The 17,206-nt window shown below is 41.0% G+C and overlaps 1 long non-coding RNA gene across 1 annotated transcript; it reads left to right on the forward strand.

Annotated features, from left to right (window-relative positions):
• Window positions 1–13,008: 13,008 nt before the first annotated feature.
• Window positions 13,009–16,996, forward strand: LOC309855186. The gene is made up of 3 exons (XR_014306651.1): window positions 13,009–13,071; window positions 13,488–13,598; window positions 16,859–16,996. It is a non-coding gene; the product is annotated as an uncharacterized lncRNA (long non-coding RNA).
• The last annotated feature ends 210 nt before the right edge of the window (window positions 16,997–17,206 follow it).

Genomic DNA, 17,206 nt, shown 5'->3' on the forward strand with positions numbered 1-17,206 from the left:
TTTAAAATAATTCACAGGGACTCAGATATTTGTACACCAATGTTCATAGCAGCATTATTCATAATAACCAAAAGCTGGAACAACTGAAGTGTCCATTAGCAGATGATGGCCAAACAAATGTGCTATATATAAAAAAAAGAATAGTATTCAGCCTTAAAGAGGGATGAAATTCTGATGCATGCTCCAACAGGGATAAACCTTAAAGACCTTATACTAAGTAAAATAAACCACAAACACAGAAGGACAAATATTGTATGATTTCACTTATGTGAAATACCTTGTACTGTGTCATCTCGGTTCCCTGACTACTGGGTATGTTCAGCCAACGGAAAGACTAGTGACCCCACATCTCCAGAATCCCAAAGAGATAACTACTTCCCAGAAGAAATATGGTGTCTTTTTCTGGGTTCTTCCAAAAGCACATCTTGAAAAAGGACTTGAATGCAAGTAATTTATTTGGAAGATGATCCCAAGAAATAGTGGCATGGAAGTGAGAGGGAGAAACATGGAAGAGAAGAAAACAGACAGAAGGGTGTACCATCAAGCAAGTCACCCTTACGGACAACTGAGGTTTAATCTGTTGGGAGAACTCTTAGCAACGGTGAAGTGTATGCACTTGAGCAGTCCCACTTGAGATGTGGGGAGTTAGTCTTTATCACCAATTCCTAGCTGTCATTGACAGAAGACTGGTCCAGGGACACTGTACGTGAGGATGCAAAGGCGTGCGGTTTTAGGAGGAGCACTATCTATTAGGTCAGGAAGACTAGAGAGGAGCAAGGAAAGGTCAAAAGAGTCGAAAAGAGGCACAGTGTTGCTGTAGGTACTGAACCCCGCCCCGCTGATTTCTCCCAAGATGTTGCTGGAAGGACTGCTGGTCTTCATGGAGGGCTAGGGGTTGAAACCAGAAAGCTTCAGAGAAAGAAGGGAAGACAATACATGTGGACAATTCTTTCAAAAAGGTTGATTCTGAAGGGGAGGAGAAAAAGAAGGCCCCAGCCAAAAAGTTATGGAGTTAGAGCAATGCTTTTCAAACTGGGATTGCTGGGAGTACTCTTGGTCCCTAAGATCTGAGAGTATTAACCCCCATACACCATATCCGCTGGATGCCCGATTATAAATGAAAACTGTTTGAGGATTTCAGTTCCTCTGGTGATACCTGCGTTCATAACCAAGTTGCAGCCAGTCAGGAACCCTTCAAAGATACGTTTTGAACAGAAAGTATTCGTGCCTGATGAGAGAAGGGATGATGTCCATGGCAGTGAACATCTGTTTCTGTGTGGACAAGGAGGGTCATGATCCAGTCTTTTTTTTTTTTTTTAAAGATGTTTATTTATTTATTTATTTATTTGACCGCAGAGATCACAAGTAGGCAGAGAGGCAGGCAGAGAGAGAGGAGAAAGCAGGCTCCCTGCTGAGCAGGAAGCCCGAAGCAGGGCTCAATCCCAGGACACCAGGATCATGACCCGAGACAAAGGCAGTGGCCTTAACCCACTGAGCCACCCAGGCGCCCCATGATCCAGCCATAGGCTGCTTATTCCAGCTTTGGAGATGTTTGAATCAGAATGAATGTTCCCAATGGAGAATGCTTATATTCTAGGAAAGACTGTGAGGACAAAGAGAAACAGTGCGAACAAAATATTGGGGATGAGATACTTGTCATATTAAAGAAGCAGCACAGACTGAAAGCTTAGCACATATTTTCTATCAAATTGCTCTGGCTGCTACAGGGCACCTCTCTTCAAAAGCACCTCTGAGAACTTCGAAACATGAAGGACTTGAGGCCTTAATTTTCAGAGAGGAATCCCTTTAGTGGGTATATAAGTAAATGCTTCAAGCCAGACTGAGTGGGGAAAGGCTCCCATGAGGCCACAGCAGTGTTGAAATAGTGGGCTTATGGGACTCCTGGGTGACTGTTCTCGAAGTGTCTGAGACTCCTGATCTCAGCTCAGGTCTTGATCATGGGGTTATGAGTTCAAGTCCCGTGTGGGGCTCCATGCTGGGTTTGGAGCCTACTTAAAATGAAAGAAAGAGAAAGAAAGAAAGAAAGAAAGAAAGAAAGAAAGAAAGAAAGAAAGAAAGAAAGAAAGGAAGAAAGAAAGAAAGAAGGAAGGAAGGAAGGAAGGAAGGAAAGAAAGAAAGAAAGAAAGAAAGGAAGGAAGAAAGAAAGAAAGAAATAGAAGGAAGAAGGAATAATAGGCAAGCAGATGTGAAAGACAACTGTTTGGCCATCCTGGAGAATTTTCCTGTCTGCACATGGGAATGCGGGACATAAATATGGTTTGTGTATATTTGCAAAAAGCAGAGACCCTATGTCAGAGGTAATCTCAAGATTTTGATGTTTCATAAAGAAGCTGAAGAACATAGCTTCAATGATTAGGATAAATAATCCTGGAAGTATTCAGTGTTTAAAGAGAACAACTATTGGCAACTTGTTAAAGTCTTTCCAGTCTTGATCTATGTACGTATAGTTTTTAAGCCATTGTGCTCGTTAGGTTGAATATTTCATGAGTGACCTCAGACAAACCACTTCAGTTTCATTCGTCTGTTTTCTTATCAGCAAATGGAGGGGATCGCTTCTATTTCACAAGGTTATTGTGAAGAATAAATGAGGTAATGTAACAGTAACACAATTTGTAAACTCTGAAGTATAAAGTTATGGGATATAATGCTCACATGTGATTGCCTCTTATATGCTTTCCCGGGTATCAGTTTTAATGACCACATACTATTCTCACTGAATTACTGTCATAGTTTATTTAACCGTTGTCCAGTTGTTACTCATTCTTGCTTCCTCGCCGTCATAAATAAAGTTGATTATAAACATATCTGCATGATTAACATTTTTCCCTTTTGAAATATTTCCTTAGGATGAATTCCTGGAAGCAGAATAACTGGATCCAAGTAGTTGGAACATTCTTCTTTAAATGATGTACATCTTCTTAGTCCAGAAAAAAAAAAAAAAAAACAACTTCAAAACCAAAAAACAAGTTAATTATGATGCACCGCAATTCAGATGAATTAAAAAACTAAATCTAATCCTGGCGACAATAACAACTTAGCACATATAAAACCACATCAGCATAATTTTCAAATAATTAAATTTCCTCCGATCCTGGAACATGACTTCCAGTCGCTACAAATCCTTTGTGGAATGTGGCAGGATAAGAATGAAATGCCAAGACCGTGACCTGGGAACCTTCTTGTCCAGTTTTAGCAGCCTCTGTTTACAAGAGACCTCATTTTTCGAGGATAAATTTCTTCCCATCAAGAATTCAGGCACCTTTTTTTAAAAATTCCAGTTCTACTTTTTTTTTTTTTTTTCCAGATTCAGAGCAAAATAATTTTGGTAAAGGATGATTTGCTACACAGATTTTAGGTTAAAGTTAGGGAGCTGAATTCTGTGCCGTACATATATAAAATATGAAAATATATACTTCAGGTTCTGTTCTAATTTTCTGGAAATATTATCTTAATATTTATAAAGTATATGCAGATTCCTAGACTCCTGAATATAAATGCTTTTACTCTCTATTATCCAATGCCATTTTTGGAGGCTTAAATGCTTAGATTGGCAAGAGTTCTCTCTGCCTAAAAGACTCTTTTTTGAATTGAAATTCTGCTTTCCTCTGGGCCCTTTCTTTAGGGAGGGCTGTAAGAGTCATAGGAGAAATAAATATCTATGAAACTAATATAGTTCAGTAAAAACTTTCCCTATGAGATGTTGCAAGGGAATACTTGCATCATTAATTAAGGGGCCAATGTGATTGATCATTAAATGGTTAGCTCTCCGGGGCTCATTTTGTTTCTCTAGATATTTCTTTTTTTTTTTTTTTAATGACCTGAGAGGGACTTTTCTGCTATCAGACAAGTCCTGGCCAAGAGTTAGAATTGATTTATGGTTTCAGATTTGCCACTAACTAGCTGTATGACCAGATCTAAGTTACTTACCCTGTTTGAGCTTTAGTTTCTTCAATTCAGAAGTTCAATCTAACGAACAATTTGTGGCTCTGTATGGAGCAAAGGCCTTTCCTCACCGGACGCAGTAATCTTTTGGGGGGCCAACTGACCAAGAAAAGGCTTCTAAATCTTGTGTTACTTCTAGGGCACTGCATTTGTGTGGGGGTGGGTATGGGTGGAGGGGTGGGTGAGAAGAGAGATTTCCACTTCTCTCCCCATCAGCAGTTGAAAACAGATTGAAAAAAAAAAAAAAAAAAAAAAAACAAAAAAAAAACCCCACAACGCTCTCCTGTGTTTGGGCAAACAGGAATCAGGCCACCCTGACCTCGTGGTCCCACAGAGACTGCCAGGAAGCCTGCAAAGTCCGTCCAGGGCTGCTGAGACAGCACATTTGGCAGAGCAGAGAGCAGAGCAGTAAAGGGGCGAGGTAAAGCTGTAAAGGGGCGAGGGGGTGCCGAGTTAACACCTGCCTTATGGTCAGTATTAGCGCTTTCAGAAATCCCTTGATGAGCCAGTAGAATGACTCAGGGAGGGCAAGAATCCCATTAACTTAAGTGAACTTCGCTTCCCCTTCATTGAGACTTAAAAACAATTAACTGCAATACTTCCACTTGCTGTTAAGGCATTAAGATTCCTTTCAGATTCCAGCAGTTACTTAGGTCTTCCTTCGGTATTTCTCCAGACTGGCTGTTGAATCTGAGACCCAGGCTGGTGCATCAACTCCTACCAAGCACTGCTGTGAGAGCTGCGTGAGTGAAAGCCAGCGCCAGGTCTCCCAAGCCTCAGAGCCACCGGGCCTTCCCTTCCCACCCCTCCTCCTCTGCCACTCACCGACCCAGCCCCAGCCCGGGGGGCCCAGTCAACCCTCCAAGCAGCTTGGCTAGTCTGGTGAGCACACCTCCACTCAAGTCCCTCGTGCTTTCGTCCATCCCTAAAACCTCTCTGACCCTGCCTGCTGCTCTCAGTGTATATCCTGCTGCTTTCCCCCACTACCCTTAGCTCCTGGAAGATGATTTGCCGTGGGCGGCAGTTACGCTTCCCTGGCTCTCTCTGTCTAGAAGGTTCTTGCCCTGTCTGTCGGCATGGTAAACGCGTGCACCTGCCATCCTTCAAGAATCAGCTACAATGTCTCTTCCGGGCTCTGTACTTCTTCCTCCTCAGAGCTGCCTAGCACTCAAGAAAATAATATACCCAGGACACTGGGTTCCTTGGGGTCATGCATTTTATTTATATTTATTTATTTATTTATTTCAAGCCCAGAATCCGGCAAAGGAGTGTTCAATAAATCCCGAACACATACTTAGACCTGTGTTTCAATAACCTCATATTCAGTTCCTGTTTAGAACATGGTGGGGGAAGAGGGCTTTAAATGAAAAAGAAAAAACAAAAAAAAACAAAAAACCAACAAACAAAAAAAGTGTTGTAAACTGACAGGGAGGAATTTATAGTAAACCATGTTTGTAAAATGGGACCAGATGATCCAGAATTCCTTTCAGTCTCAAAATCTTATCTAAGGAAATTCCCTCAACATCCCACCCAACACCCTATTCCATGAATTTCTCTTGTACTTTCTATCAACTGTGGACCCATTTAGGTTAACAAGTTATTGTTTAAAATCCTTGTTACTTGCTAGGGAGGCTAAGTGCCATTTACTCAAAATAAAAATCCTCTTACAGAGAGCAGTGGAGAAGCGCACTTTGAATGGGAAGGCTCCTGTCTGGTAACCGAGCCACAGCTCCAATGCTAATTAGTGCTCCTTGAGCATTAAACCACTCTTGGCCCCGATTCCTGGCCCAGGCAAAGCCAGCCTCTGTAGTGTAAAGAGCCTGGGCATCCTTGCCAGACAAAGCTAGTTTTCAATCCTGGCTCTGTCACATCCTGGCTCTATGATTTGGAGTAAGTTGTTAAACTACCCAAGCTTCTATTTTCTCACTCATAAAATAGTGATAACAGCATCAGAGTCCTCAGGAATTGGTAAGAGCATTAAATGAAATGATGGGCTGAAGGCTGTTGGACAGCAGGTGCACAGAAGTAGTAACTATTCTATGTGTGCGCATGCCTCCTGGGCCCCTTCCACTTCATGGGAGTGGGTGTGGATTGGAGGGTTACTGGGTCTGGCTCTGAACTGGAGATGGTGTGGGCTGGGTGGGGGATTGTAGGCATGGGACAGGAGGCGGGGGGATCCTCGGTCAGGTATGGCACAACACGGAATCCTGAGCTGTGATTGGCGAGGTCTGCCATTTTCCAAGAGCTCCAGGACAACCAGCCTGCCAAAGGGGATGCTGGCTGATATGATTCGGGAGGCTCCACTCCCTCTTCCAGTGGAAGAGGAAACTCTTTTCCATTCCCAGCTCACTGAACTAGGAAAGGCCGCTGCATTTTCTAGAGCTGTAAAACACAGAAACTTTTGTTTCGGACCTGAAATAAAATGCCAGAATCAGTTTTGTACCTGTACATTATCTTTCTTCGTTTTGGAGGTGAAGCCCATGGAGGGTTATCTCTACATTATCTCTTAACGTGGGGAATTCTGAACAGCTACCCCTGAGCCCCATCTCAGACACATTGAATCAAGATCTCTGAAATGGGCATGGAGAAGCGACATTAAATCAAGTTCTCCAGGTGATCCTGATGCTCTTTGAACCCTTGCTTCTTTGGAAGCAGGCCCTGGGAAGCACCATTGGCATTACTCGGAAACTTTTAAGAAATGCAGAACTTCAGGCCCTGCCAGACCTACTGAATCTACATTTAAAAAAAGGGGGGGGGGTGCTAAAATACTCATAGCACAAAATTTACCATCTTCACTTTTTTTTTTTTTAACCATCTTCACTATTTTTAACTGTGCCTTTCAGTAGTGTTAAATGCCTTCAAGTTGTTATGCAACCTATCTCCAAAACTCTTTTTTCTTCTTGCAAAACTAAAACACTACACCTATTAAAACAACATCTCCCTGTTTCCCTCTGGCAACCACCCAGAATCTGCATTTTCACAGGATCCCCGCATGATTCATATGCCCATTAAAGTCTGAGCAGCGCAGCCCTACATAGGAGAAGCATAGGTAATAAAATCAGGAGCCACAGTGAGTTTACTGAAACAACCAGGCCTCTTACTTGGGCCCCTTACTTGGGCAAGGCAATGGGAAGCAGCCTGCAGAGCCACGACCAATCCTGCTAGACAATTCTGGTGCGTGCTTAAGCTTGAGGACCACCGCTCTAGAGAAACGAGATGTGCCCCCACCCCCATACAAGAAACATCTGAGAGCTTTAAAAAACCATGACTGAGACCCAGCCCAAATCCATTCACTCTAGTCCTTAGAGGCAGGGGCGAGGCATGTGCATTCTTAAAATCTAGTGATCCTGATAACGTGGTTTCAGAGCCACTGATCTGGAGGGATGAGAGAAATGACTAGATGAAAGTGGACTCCATGTGTGGCCATTAGAGGGGAATAATGGTGTCAGGGAAGGCATCATGACTACGCCTCCACTTTCTACCTGCCCAGCTACGCTGATGTGAGTGATTGCTCTGGGGAGCTTAAAAAAAAAAAAAAAGAAAACCAAAAGCTGTTTTCGTGAAAAGAAATAGCTATCTTATTAGAAGTTCTAACACTTGAATGCAAAAATCCCAGCCACCTCCTTTCCCATTACCTGTCATTATTTCCTATCACAGTGCTCGGTTTAATTTTCTTAATAGCATTTGCCACAATTAGCAATTATCATGCTTATTGTCTGCCTCCTCTCACTAAACCAACAGTGCCTTCTCTGTAAGAGCCAGGTTCATAGCTCATGCTCCCCTCTCCTTCTTACAGAGGCCCTCGATAAATACTCGAGCTAATGAAACACATATACCAACCAACCCTGCTAGGTCACCAGATCACTTCCAAATCTGTGGCCCTAGACCAACGGAGCATGATCTAGAAAGAGGGGAGCTGTCTTCGGACAGTGAAGGAGGCTGCTGAACTGTCAGGACTAAGGGGATCATGGTGGAGGGGGAAGATGGGTCTGTCTAGCACTGTCAAGGTCAGTGGAGTTGAGTTTTCCCCGGTGGAAAAGGCCAGAGAAGGCAGCAGTGCAGACTGACAGGATAGAATGTTTAGATGGGTAGTAGGGACTTAGAGCTAGTGAAAGCCGAATATATCAATGGGACCTCGTCCAGAAGCTCCCAGCTGGTGAGGCTGGGATTGCAATGCAGCAGTCACACCACCCTTCATGGACAATTCTGTACTGAAACGGGCATAGATTTGGGGACAGACCTGCATTCAAATTCTGCTCCCCGCTCCTGGCTGCCTGTTCAACCCTGGGAAGGTATTTATCAGAATTTCACCTTCCTTATCTGAAAATGGGATAGCAGGATTTATCCTGTAGTTTATAGGAAGCACTTGGTAAAGCGCCTGACCCATAGCAGCATTCAATAAATGTTAGCTCCCCAAACTGCCGTCTGGATTTCCTTACCCACTCTTCTTGAAACCCTTTCTTCCTTTAGTTACACGCTTACTGCCCATCACTAAAACCATAGGCGGTCAGTTATAACACTTCTGTTCTGTGCCACTGGTTGTGAAAAAAAAAAAATCACACGCTGACTTGTGGATGGTCTTCTTTCATTATATCGAGAATTCTTGTATATAGTGAATACATGAAAATTTGAAGGATCTATTTAACTTATTCCTAAGGCCAAATGGAAATGACTTTGGGGGGCAAGAACCTTCTGTTCTCTCTATCCCCCGGCACTGAATTCTGCAGTCAGACACACAGAGCTGATATGCATTTTTCAGATATCAGTACACAAAATGGTTCAGACAGGGAAGAGTGGTTGCTTCTTGAAGATTCTGCATCCTTCTTCCAAGCACCCTCTCCATAAATATAGCCCATCTGTGCACTGCTGATACTATGAATCCATTTAAGCTCTTATGGTATGCTATACTGATCGAAACAGGTTTTACTCTTTTCTTCATCAGATTTTTATGTGCTTTAACTTTAAATAGAATTCAAAATATCATGAAAAGAGAGTGCATCCTTACATCATCATGATGTTATTTCTATTAACAAATGGCAGAGAATATAAATTTCTTCCTCCAGTCGAATCTCTCCTTTCTCTTCAGTAACAGTTGGTACATTGAAGTCCAGTTAAAAAAAATGATAATTTCTAGTCTCATTTGTAGTTGACTGTGTCAGGTGACTGATAGTTACCATAGAGATGTACTTCTGAGGGAATCTCCTTATAAATAAAGTGTTAATGTGTTTATTTGTCCTCATCTGTTGCCAGCCTGGAATGCAGATGAGATGGCAGGAGCAGCAGTTACTTTTTTAGACCATTAGTACAGGGGCCACACCTTAGAGACAGTAGACCTGACAGCCAGAAGGAGACTAAGTCCTTCATGAATTTGGAGCACTTTGCTACACCAACCCCAAACTGCCTACTTATAAAATCCCTTTGCAAGAGAAAGTGGCCATTGTTATATGCTAGATATAAACTGTTACATTAGCTGAACCTAATTTTTAAAAACATTTTTAGGGGGAGGGGCAGAGGAAGAGGGAGAGAATCTTAAGCAGGCCCCATGTTTAGCATGTGAGCCTGACGCAAGGCTTGATTTCACAAACCTGAGATCATGACCTGAGCTGAAATCAAGGGTCAGATGCTAAACCAACTGAGTCACCCAGGTGCCCATAACTGAACCCAATTTGAACTGATATAAGATATAATTAAATTATACTCACTCCTTCCTTCTTTCCTTCCTTTTTTTTCTTTCTCTCTTTCAAGATTTATTTATTTTAAAGAGAGAGAGAGCATGAGTGGAGGGGCAGAGGGACAGGGAGAGAGAATCTCAAGCAGACGCCATACTGAGCCCAGAGCCCCATGCAGGCTCGATGTCAGGACACTGAAACCAAGCTTGATGCTTGACCATCTACACCACCCAGGCGCCCCAAATTATGTTTCTCTCATATTCAATTCACATGCATGAGATTTAATCACAGATAAGTAATGCACTGATTCCATTATTATCAAATAATTTATTGCCTACTAATTATACTGGACTGCTGACTAAATGTTGTATTTTGATTTATAGTGAAGAATAAAAGAAAGGTTAAGATGCTTAAGAAAGAGTAGCTGAGGGGCACCTAGGGGGCTCAGTGGGTTAAAGCCTTCACATTCGACTCAGGTCATGATCTCAGGGTCCTGGGATCAAGCCCTGCATTGGGCTCTCTGCTCGGTGGGAGCCTACTTCCTCCTCTCTCTGTGCCTGCCTCTGTACCTACTTGTGATCTCTGTCAAATAAGTAAATAAAACCTTTAAAAAAAATAGCTGATCGAAAGTCAATTTTAGATAGTAGTCAATAGCCCTAAGCTTCTCTGGGCACCAAAGATTACTCCTAAGGAAAAGCTAGGCAAAAAAGCACCATAATCTATTTAAGATAAAAGCACCACTATTGGTTTTATAGATTTTATGAGCTATTTTTATTTGTCTTAAGTTTTAAACAGCACATTTATTGTGCTAGACAATTTTCATCACTAGTAAGAAATAAAGTCTCGTCCTAGAAACACATTTTTTCGTCTTTGCTTATTGTTGGAAAATTAGCAGAGTAGGAGAGAAACAGAGCATGGTAACTAAGGGAATATAACGTAAAGGGAAAGAACTGAAAGATCATGACCCTAGTCAGTAGGAAGAGTGGGAAGAGTAGAACTTGGAGGAAGATAATGGTAGAGTGTGTCCTATCGGCTGGCTGGCATAAAAGTCTACTACTTGAATAATGGATTTCTGTTTACAAAGCCCATGAACAATCTCAGTCAGAGAAAATGTGTAGAAATGCAGGGGTTGCCCTGATTATGGGTGAGGGAAAGGATGGCTATAAAGGACTAGTAGGTTCTCTTGGATAATAGCAAATTATAGAGTCTCCGCCCTCCAACAGTCCAAAACAACCATGGTTGGCCATGTTTGTCGTATATAAATATTAGGGAATTATTCAGGTTTTGCACCTCACGCTTATGTTGTTTTGGAGAACATGATTACAAAAAATAAAAAATTAATTTCAGGGTCTTGAAAGAGATTTGTGTAAGCGAGAGCTCCTGAGCCATAAACTTTGTTAGCTTCACTGTAAATCTAACTCTGGTCATTATTTATATTTTTAAAAACAATATAAACAGGGACTGTAATTTACAGACTCTTCTGCAAACTTGTTTCCACTCAACTGCGTAACTTGGGTACCCTTCCCTGTCAATACATATGATCCTAGTTGACCTTGTAAAATAACAACTTTGTGGTTGTCCCAATATTCATTATATTCTTAATGAAAGATATTTAAATCATTTCCACACTTTGAATGGGGGACGCTTTACAGAGCAGAGCCCAGAGTATGATAAGCCCTAAAGGAATGTTTGTCGAATTGGTGCATTGTTCTGAGCTGCATAGTCTCCCGATTTGACAGAGTTAAAAGATGGTGATCTCTACTTTGAAGATAGCCCTGGCTGGAGTTGTGCCAGAGAGAACAAAGCCTCACTCTTTGGTTCCTCCCCGGTCCTTCTCCTGTAGAGCCTTCTTCCCTCCCACTTCCCCCAGCTGTCAACACCTGGCCTAGCTCTTAGTGAAGGATGGCAAACCTCACTAACCAGGTTTGGCCAGAGCACAAGTTGGTCTTTCAGGAATGTGCTCTAGGTTTCAAAGCACTTTTTAACTTAAGAGGGGGAAGTTTCCTGGACATTCATTCTCTGAATCAAGGACGGCAAAGTCCCAAACCTAAAACTTGAAAGACGGCTGGCAATCTGAAGGTCTTGAGTACACTAAGCTGTGGTGAATTTGAAAAACAAAGAATATTAAAAGTGAATAGAAATTTCACAAGATCAAGGAGCATGGGGCTCTAGAAATAAGGTTCTGTTTCTATCCGTACGTGGTAGAATGGATAGTGAATATGTTGCGTTTAGAGGGGTTCAAATGCATAATTAGTTCATTTGTTTTTAGAGACATTCTCTAGAAATAATAAACAGACTGAAAGTACCAGCAGAAGAAACCACAGGTTTAAAATCTATCAACCCCAAATAATGTGTAGAGTTTTGGTGGTGGTAGTGCAAAAAAATTGGTAAACCCATTTCCTTGAATAAATCCCTATGCGATTCATGAAAGATAGTGGCATGGCATATTTTCCACCATCCGCTTTCTCATTTCCAGCCATGTGGGAATCACCCTTCCCTATGGAGTCACACAGATTTCTTTCTTTTTTTTTTTTTTTTAAGACTTTATTCATTTGACCAACAGAGATCACAATTAGGCAGAGGCAGGCAGAGAGGAGGGGGAAGCAGGCTCCCTGCTGAGCAGAGAGCCTGATGTGGGGGCTCAATCCCAGGACCCTGGGATCATGACCTGAGTCAAAGGCAGAGGCTTTAACCCACTGAGCCACCCAGGTGCCCCCCAAGCACAGATTTGGTCCTCAGGTCACACATCTCTCCCATAGCTTTCTCTAGATCCTTGAACTCTCTGGGCATCTCCTTTTGATATTCCCAGTTTTCCTGGAGCTAGGACCCTTGGTGGGCATTGGTGGAAGCACCAACTTATTCTCATTTCCTAATAGTACTTATATTGTCTTATATTGTCTTTCTGATATTTCCTATTTTCTGTGAAGTCCTGAAATTTCAGGAAAGTGGACCTGACTCACAGCTCAAGAGGTGGGCTCAGGTGGGCTGAAGGCCACCAGCCCGTGGCAATCCTTCGGTCAGTTCATCTGCTCAGGGATGTGCCTGTGACTCAGCAAGCCAAGCAAAGTGAATCTCAGTCTTATGCTTGTAAGACAGGGGCTGAGCTGCTCTGTTTTCTCATTGGATACGAACTACAGAACATTTAGCTCCCACTGCAGCCGGCAAGAACTAGTTAAACATTCACCATTTTTTCTGGCCATACAGCGCAATAACATTTCCTAGCTCCCTTCCAGTCATGTGTGGCCACATGACCGAGTTCTAGCCAATGGAATGTGGCCAAGTTGACATCTCATTTTTCAAGCCTGATCTTCCATTTTCTTTTCCAAAGTTCTCACTGAGTGGAGAACCATAAGGGAAGGCGCCTGCGTAAGCGCTTGGAGGACAGCTTGCTGAGGAACCCTGGACTGAACACTTGCACGGAGAAATGAATTTATACTGAGTTAAGTCACCAGAATTCTGAAGTTATAAAAGACAGTGTTGACCTTCCTTGATTGGTTCACCTCCTTACTTCTATTCTAATTCTTCTGTTTTATTATCCCATAAATCCTTCTTGTTGAGTAAACATGTTTAGGTTGGGTTTTTTTGTTACTACTTAGAACATGGGAGCTGATACAGATCCTGATTTGCACCCCATCTTATGATGGCCCTGTGGCTTTTTGGTTGTGCTGTTGTTTATTTTATTCAGTTTATCCTTGGCATTCAATGTTACCCAGCATAAGGACAGTGGATCCTGTTTGGTTAATAGCTTAGCTAGCAATCATGGTTAGATGCTCTGCCTATTTTCTTCATTCATTCGTGACTAAAATAGGTCTTTTTATTTATTTATTTATTTGCTGCAATTTTCTCTCTACTTAGGGATTGGAGATCATCACCACTGGTTCTCTGCTGCTCCTGGTTAATTACTTAATGCTTCCTAATCACTTGCTAAAGAACCTAGCAGCCGGATAGTTTAAAGAATAGCAGAAGGTAAGACAAAAATGTAAATTTGGACAGGAGCATCTCATCCTTACTTGCACAGGGCTTATATTTCCTTATGACCAGATCAAAGTATCCACATTCCCTGGTTCCCACAAATTTTCACAAGGACCTAGAATGTGTGATGTATGATATGCTGTATTCTAACAATAAAGTGAGCTACAGAAAAGGAAATGTTAGTAAGAAAATCATAAGAAAGAGAAAATACATCTACAGTATATACTGTATCGAAAATGAATCTGTATGTCAGTGGACACACACAGTTCAGACCTTTGTGTTTAAGGGTCAGCTACACACAGGATGGTGAAAGCATGGGTTTAGAAGGGGCAACAAAGCATGTCTTTGAATTGCTTATTTGTATTAGGATATAAGTTCCTTGAGTGTAGGAACCTAATCTGTCTTGTTCACTGATGTATCTTCAGTGCCTAATACAGTGTTTGGTACCTAAGCAGTACTAAATAAATGCGTGTAGAATAGAACGAACACCTGGCAATAATGCCATTAGATACGGATGTGATATAAATCACTTTGGTGGTGGGGCACCTGGGTGGCTCAGTGGGTTAAAGCCTCTGCCTTCCACTCAGGTCAAAATCCCAGGGTCCTGGGATCGAGCCCCGCGTCGGGCTCTCTGCTTGGCAGGGAGCCTGCTTCCTCCTCTCTCTCTGCCTGCCTCTCTGCCTACTTGTGATCTCTGTCTGTCCAATAAATAAATAAATCTTAAAAAAAAAAAATCACTTTGGTGGCTGTGTGGGAGCTGTGAGGAAAACCAGTCATGAGGCTCATGTGATATTCCAGGTAGGGAATGAGACCTCAGTATGGCAAATAAGAGCAGGATAGGGCAGAGGGAACATATTCAAGAAATGTTTATAAGGTAAAATCAGCAGGACTTGGTAGTTGTATGGAGGAGATGAAAGATGGACTAGGGTTACTCTTAGTGATAAAGAATACAGAGCAGAAGCAGGCTGGGTGGAGAGGATAAAACAGAAGACACCCACGTGGCTAGGAATCCTCTTTTAATAAGATCTTTTTCCCATGGCCATTTCGTTAATCACCCTTGACCCTCTCTGGGGACCACCTAGTCAGGAAACGTTCAAGTCATATCCATACTGTCATATTAATTTGAGCCACATTTGTATGATTTTGAAATTATGTAAGTTAGAATGAAATTCTAAGTTAGAATACATATGTGTATACCTATGCGTACAATACATATGTATACATTTAAATAATACATGTTATTTCAAAATGTATATTAGACCTTCTCGCTGTATCTTCCAGGTCTTTTCTCTCTGCTTTATATTTTTCATTTTTTTGGCTCCCTGAAATTCTTGTTAAGTACATGTATATGTATATGTGTGTTTGTGTGTGTGTATATAATTGCAATAATATTGAAATTATATTCTAGGAAAGTGGTTTTATTTCAGAGAAGATAATATCTCCTTCACCACTAAAGGAGATAAACTTTTTCTTTTATTAAGTCTATTGCTTGTCATTAAACTATAACACGAGATTATTTTTATTTAAATACATAATTTGGATGTATTCTTAATCTGGCACATAAATGAGTTCTTATTTATTAAATCACTTTATTTTAGTTATTAAATTAGTTTATTTTATTGAATTAATTTATTAATTTAATTTATTAAATAAAATTATTTATTAAATTAATATTTGATTTACAAATGATACATTTCTTTTTATTCCATTTTAGTTTTTAGTAGTCGTGAGTTATAGCCTCTGTGAATGATCAAAATAAGGGATGCGGCATCTTTTCATTTTTTTTAAAGATTTATTTATTTGCGAGAGAGGGAGAGCAAGCAAGAGAATGTGAGAGCATGAGGGGCAAGAGGGGGAGAGGGAGAAGTAGACTCCTTGCTGAGCAGGGAGCCCAACACGGGGCTCCATCCCAGGACCCCCAGGATCATGACCTGAGCTGAAGGCAGCCGTTTAACCTCCTGAACCATCCAGGCACCTCGTATCTTTTGATTCTTGACTTCTAAGTAATATTATATGTGGTTAAAACTTAACTTTGCCAGTCATCTGTTCATATTGTTGTTAATTTTTATATCACATAAATATGATAGACAAATGTAGGAATAAAAGTAAATGACAAAATGACCATCTGAGTCTCCCCATCCTACTTAAGAAATACCAATTAGATTCCAAAGTAATTTTTGAATGTAAAATAATACATATTTGTTGCAAATATTTCAGAACAGATAGGAAAGGATTAGGAAGAAGAAAATTCATCTATGATATTATTACCCAACAGTAACCAACATACTACTTTTATATGCTTCCATCAAATATTTTTCTGCAGAAAATCATATTATAGAAACAACTTTGTATCTTGCCTTTTATTCTTAATATTGGATCATAGGTATTTTCTTCTATTACTACTGTTGTAGACATCTATTTTAATAGCTGCAAAATATCCCGTTGTATGACTGAGTCTAAACTTCCTATTTTTTCATGAATTTTCTAGGTTTTTTTTTCCTTTTAAGATTTTATTTATTTGTTTGAGAGAGCAGGAGAGAGAGAGAGAGAGAGAGAGAGAAACCACAAGCAGGGGGAAGGGCAGACAGAGGGAGAAGCAGGCTTCTCACTAAGCAGGGAATCCAGTGGGCTGGATCTCAGGACCCTGGGATCATGACCTGAGCTGAAGGCAGACGTTGAAGGGACTGAGCCACCCAAGTGCCTCTAACTCATAACTTTTAAACTGTCTCCTAAACTGTTCCCTAAACTGTTGGACTTATAAATTACTTTCAATTTTTCATTATTATAAACATATTCTGACGCATATCTTTTGCATAAAGACTCATATTGTGTTGCTGTGTATTTTATGTATACTGTGCATTTTACCTTTTCTTAAATGCATGTCCCGGAAGTGAAATCACCAGACCAAAGGAAAATGAGAACTTTGAAATTCTCAGTACATGCTACCAAACTGCTTTCTCAAAAGGCCCTAGCAAGTAGTAATTTTGAGAGCACACCTTCACAACATGCTTGTAAACACAGAACTCATTTTTTTTTTCTATTTCAAAGCACATAGATGAGAAAGTTTCAATGGGACCATTTTAGCCACATGATTCTTTCAACTTGATTCTTAGTACTACTGATGGTAATATAAACCAAACTGATTCAAGTCACATGCATCTGTGCATAATTTTGTAGGTGATTTTATAAAATACAAAACTTCAGAATTGCAAAATGCAATTGTGTGTTAGATCTTCCCTCTGTCTCTTGTGCAGATTGCATCTCAGAGGTACGGGTGTAAGACTTGACAGGCAGCCGGTTTCCTGTTAGCGTCTTGAAAATATCACACTGCTGCTCTCTGGCTACTGCTCTGGCTGCTCAGAGATCAAGTCAAGGTCCAAGCTACACTTGCTACAAAGGTAATCTGACGTTTCCTCTGGCCATTCTCCTTCTCCCTAATCACCACTCTGTCTTTAGTTTTCTTCAGTTTCACTCTGCCCTATCTAGGCATGGATATTTAAATTATCCTTCTTGGTATTAACAGGATTAGTGAGTCTGGAAACAGTGTCTTTCACTAGCTGTGGAAAAACCCAAATCATTATTTCTTCAAATATTGCATCTCT

This window comes from Mustela nivalis, assembly GCF_964662115.1.
Source record: "Mustela nivalis genome assembly, chromosome: 20".
Lineage (NCBI taxonomy): Eukaryota > Metazoa > Chordata > Mammalia > Carnivora > Mustelidae > Mustela > Mustela nivalis.